Below are 5549 nucleotides of genomic sequence, written 5' to 3'. Positions count from 1 at the left end.
ATTTTTCTTAGACTCGAATTACTATTTGTATTTTTACAAGTTCCTCATATTATTTTTCATTCTACTCTACACTCAATCTATTCCATTCAAACATTGTAAGCTACATCCACTTAGAGTAACTTTGTTCATTTTATTGGTGCGCTGTAAAACTGTAATTTTTTTGGGAACCTTTTGATTCTGCATCGGATTGTGTTATGATCTGTGTTCCGCATAAGGTGAATACCTTCACCTACCATTTCATTTTAAGTAAAATAATTAATTCTAAGGTATTTGTAAAATTAAATGTGATTGCTGTTGTTTGGTTTGATTGTGATTTTCTTTAATTTTCTATTCAAATTTGTTCTTTATTTTGTATAAAATTCATTTGGTCATGTGATTGTTTGTTTTATTCAATTTTAGTGTGTATCGATTTTGCAAACTCACTAGATTTCGTTGATCCTCGAATTCATATTATCTTACAATTTTTGAATGTTTAATATTTTTTGAAGTACTTGACTGTGATTGCATATTTAATTAGTATTCTAAACTAAAATTCCCAAAAAGAAAATTCCTATTTTTTAGTTATTTCTAGATCAAAATATTTATGTGTAATCACAATTCTCTTCTTTCTTAACTATTGATAAGTTTGCAAATATCTTGGATACTATTTGTATATTTGTGTATAGACAAATCTATATAAATTGTTTAATTCTTTTGTGAACAAATTTATATACAAAAAATCCTTTCTAAACTTATGTTATTTGAGATTCTACAAATTACTGTTGAAACGATGGAATTTAAGGAAATAATTTAGAGGTTGATATCTAAGGAGGGTTTTAAAAAAATTTTAAAGTTTTGTTAACCAAACACATGAATTAAGAAATTTTAAGGTTTTAAATAGACTTTCATAAGAAAATCTCCTACGAATGTTGACCACCTTGTTGACGTAGAAAAATCGTTTTAAATTTGATTTTGCATTTAGTTAGTTTTTCACTTTTTTAGGCTTCAAGATTTATAAAGTATATTTATTTTGAGATATATATATACTTTTGTTCCAAAATTTTGCCTCAATCTGGTGATTTTTGTGTATTTATTTTGTGACACTATATTTTAGCTTTGAAAATAAAATATTAAAAGAGAAAATAACAAATTATATATATATATATATATATATATATATATATATATATATATTAATAGACATTTGCTTTTCTTTAGAAACCAATCAAATAGAATAGAAGTCTTACCCATTAACAATGAAAACTAATCTGGTTGGGCCTTTGGTTGGAGCCCACTAGTTATGCACAACATTCTTCTTGAAGAGAAATTATTTGATAGACGGAGCCATCATGTCATCCATAGACTAATCCAATAAAGTAATGACAACACATACAATAAACCACGTAAGTAAAACATGGTTATCTTTCTTTCCAAACAAATAAAAAAGGTCCATGATTAATTTTCCTTCAAATAAAAATTAAGTATAAAAAAAACCCACAGTTAATTTTTCTTTTCAAAATAAATTACGATAAAATTCATAGTTAATTTAGCATTTAAAATTTTAAAAACTCATATTTAACATAGTTATTTTACAAAAAGAATTGAGATTTTAAGTATTAATTTAATTAGTAGTTTTAACAGATTGGTTGTTCGTTGAAACTTTTATATTTTATTTAACAAAAAATGTTAAGAAGTTACTAAGCTAATTTTTTTTATAAACAAATTAATGGATTTATCTAATTTTCAAATGTTTATAAAATTATTTAATCATATGATTATTTTAACTATTTTTAAAATTTTCTTTGGCCTAACCATAGAATTTTATAAAACTCTATACAAAATTTATCATACAAAAAACTATAGTTCATTCTAAATAATAATAATCGTTCAATTAAATAATTATTAAATAATAACACATTTTCACATTTTATTTTTTAATATGAAATCGCATGGAAAAAAATGAATAGTAGAAAAAATATTGATTTATAAAAGAAAATTAACTATGTTTTTTTTTTTTATAGTTTTTAACCATAAATTAACTTGGATATCTTTGTAATTTGTTTTGAGAAGAAATTTTAACTATGAGTTTTTTTTTTTTTTTAATTATTAGAAGGAAAATTAATCATATATTTTTTTAGCAAAATACACTAACCTCCCTTAAGGTTTGCAAAAAAACATTGACATCCCTTAAGATTTCAAAAATTTTAGGAAGCTCCCTTAAGATTTCAAAAATGTCAAGGACTTTCATTGTGGTTTGTCAAAAAGACACAAATCTCCTTTTGTATTTTGCAAAAAAACAAATTATTTGAGGGGAGGTTTGTGTTAATTTTGACAAACTTCAAGGGAGATTCTTGGGATTTTTGAAACATAAGGCGAAGTCTCTGTCTTTTTTCCAAAGCTCAAGAAAAGTGATTGTCTTTTGCCCTAATTTTAATTTATTTATTTTGGACAATTAATTATGTTTTACTTAGGATAAGTAGAAATAAAACAAAATGTATGAAATGTAATTTTAGTTGTGATAGGAGGAAATATTGGAGGCAAAGTTAAATTTGATGAAGAAGAAATAAATAACACTTGTAGTTTTTGATATCTTGAATCTATTATGTAAACTGAAGGAGAAATTGAAGATGATGTAATGCATAGAGTTAAAGCAAGTTTGGTAAAATGGAGAAGTGCTTCAAGTGTGCTCTATGATCATAAAATACTCTTAAAATTGAAAAGGAATGTTTTATAGGATAGTTATAAGACTCGTTATGTTATATGAATCAGAATGTTGGGCGATGAAGAAACATAATATCCAAAAAAGTAAAAGTTCCCAAGATGAGAATGCTTAGATGGATAAGTGGTATAACATTGAAAGATAAATTAAGGAATGAACATATTCGTGGTATGTTAGGTGTAGCTCATATAGAAGATAAGATAAGGGATGAACGACTCAAATGATATAAATACTTACAACATAGGCCACATAGTGCACTAGCGAGGAAGAGTAAGAATTTAATATTCCTAAATCTGTCAAAAGAAATGGTCCATGATCGCATAAATTGACGGAAAAGGATTCATATAACCGACTTCACCTAGTGGGACTTAAGACTTGGTTTTGTTATTGTTGTTGTTGTTATATGGTCTAGCATGAGTTGTCACTAATAATGACGTTTTAGATTTAGTATGTGGACTATATTTTTTTTTGTATGAAAAGTATAGTATTATTATTTATCTTTTTAAAAAAAAAATTATGATTAGACATAAAAAATTAAAATATATTTAAAATAATCATGTGATTAATTAATTTATAGATATCTGAAAATTAAATAAATTCATTAATTTGTTTATAAAAAAGTTGGCTTAGTAACTTTCTAACATTTTCTATTAAATAAAATACAAACATTTCAATGCACAATTAATAAATCGGCTAAAGCTACTAATAATTTAACAATTAAAAATCTCAATTCTTTTTTTTAAATAATTGTTTTAATTATAGGTCTTTTATTTTATTTTATTTTTTGTAATTTTTAATCATGAATTTTATTGTAATTTATTTTGGGAAGAAATTTCTATAAGTAATTTTTATTTGAAGAGAAATTAAACATAACTTTTTTCATTTATTTTGAAAAGAAATATAATTTATTTGTATGTGTTATGATTACTAGTCCACCTAACAATTTCTCCAAGATCAACACTTCCACCTGCGAGTGCAATACTCAGATCGTGCTGGGAGTTTTGAATCCTCGTAAGCATCAATGGCCGCAGTTTACAGCCTCTATATCATCAACAAATCGGGAGGCTTGATTTTCCACCAAGTAGAATGTGAAATTTCTAGTTCGTAGTGTAAACATCCAAAGACACTGCAGAAGCAATAACAACTCTGATTACATCGAAAAGAATCCTGGGGCTTACCTCAAAAATCACAGAGAATATTATAAGATGCCTTGCCATTCTCCTCGACCTTAGAGATCCCGTCTTCATTCTGGCTAGGACAGAGGCTTCTTCCTTGGAAATGTGTTTTAGTCTCTTCTCAAAATCATTGTTATGTATTCTGAAAAGTCCATTCCAAATTCGAGAGATTATTCCTTTCCTTTTTGTCTTTGCAGTTCAAGTTTCTTTTCTTTCAACATCTGTAGCAGCTGAAGATTCCATAAAAGCTTGTTCGTTACTAGTTTCATTGGCCATTTCTACCTACCGATCAATCAACAATCAGATCCATGGCTAAGCCAGTACTTTTTTAAAATTCAAGAACAACACAAACCTATGTTAGGAAAAATTGATATACGAACAATTCCCACAAGTAAATCAATGGAGTAATGCAAATGATAAATAAAAATAAGACACAAGAAATTTAACGTGGTTTCCTCAAATGTTGAGGTACGTCCACAGGGCACGACGGTCCAAATCCACTATCACCAAAAAAATGTTGTACAAAGTGGATACAAAAGGCATAAACCTTACAAATACACAAGAGTGTATAAACAAATGTAACAAGATGGAAAACTCTCACCTAATATTCTGAACAAAACTCCCAAAAGAACCAACCAAAATAGCACAACTAGAATATCTCAATATGCTGTTAATAATACACAGTCGGAGTCCAAGAGTGAGGGCAGTAGCTTGCAGCCGCAGCTGCTAGAGAAGAAGACTGGCAGCCCTATAGTTGTGAGGAGCTGCTGTAGGCAGAAGGAGTGTTGCAGGCGTGAGGAGCTGTGAAGTGCTGCGTGGGAAAATCTGAATGGAGATGAAACCGAGTGGAGCAGCTTGCTATTGCGTGTGAGGGAAATCCAAAATAAATGAGAGACAATTGTGCGTGGCTTTGAAAAGCAAGGCAACAGATTTCATACTTCCTAAAGAAGCCAAAATAATAATAATAAACATCTTTCCAAAGCATGGGCCCCACAAGGAGGGAAAATCCAACAAATCTCCCCCTCCCGACTTATGAGGACGACTCCACCAAACCGGCTAAAACTCGACACTTCATATGCTTGTCTCTAGACAATGTTTTTGTCATCATATCTGAACCATTATCATCAGTGTGAATTTTTTCAAGCTACAACACTTTCTTATCCAACACATCTCGAATCCAATGATATCTAACATCAATATATTTTGACTTTGAATGGAAGATAAAATTCTTACTCAAATGAATTGCACTTTGGCTATCACAATAAAGAACATACTTTTCTTGTTCCATGCTTAACTCTTTTAAGAATCTCTTCAACCAAAGAAATTCTTTGCAAGTTTCCGTAATGGCTATAAATTCGACTTTCGTAGTAGATAAAGCAATACATTTCTGTAATTTAGATTGCCATGCCATAGCTTCCCCTGCAAAAGTCATCAAATAACCTGAAGTGGATTTTCTAGAATCAACATCACCGGCCATGTCGGCATCCGTGAATCCATGGAGTGTAGATTTACCATTTCCAAAGCACAAACACACCTTTGAAGAGCCTCTAAGGTATCGGAGAATCCATTTTACCGCTAACCAATGCTCCTTTCCTGGATTAGAGAGAAACCAACTAACAACTCCAACAGCATAAGCTAAATCCGGTCTTGTGCAAACCATTGCATACATTAAGGAA

Source organism: Malania oleifera, chromosome 3 (assembly GCF_029873635.1).
Source record: "Malania oleifera isolate guangnan ecotype guangnan chromosome 3, ASM2987363v1, whole genome shotgun sequence".
In the NCBI taxonomy this organism is placed as follows: Eukaryota; Viridiplantae; Streptophyta; class Magnoliopsida; order Santalales; family Ximeniaceae; genus Malania; species Malania oleifera.
This window is presented reverse-complemented; position numbering follows the sequence as displayed.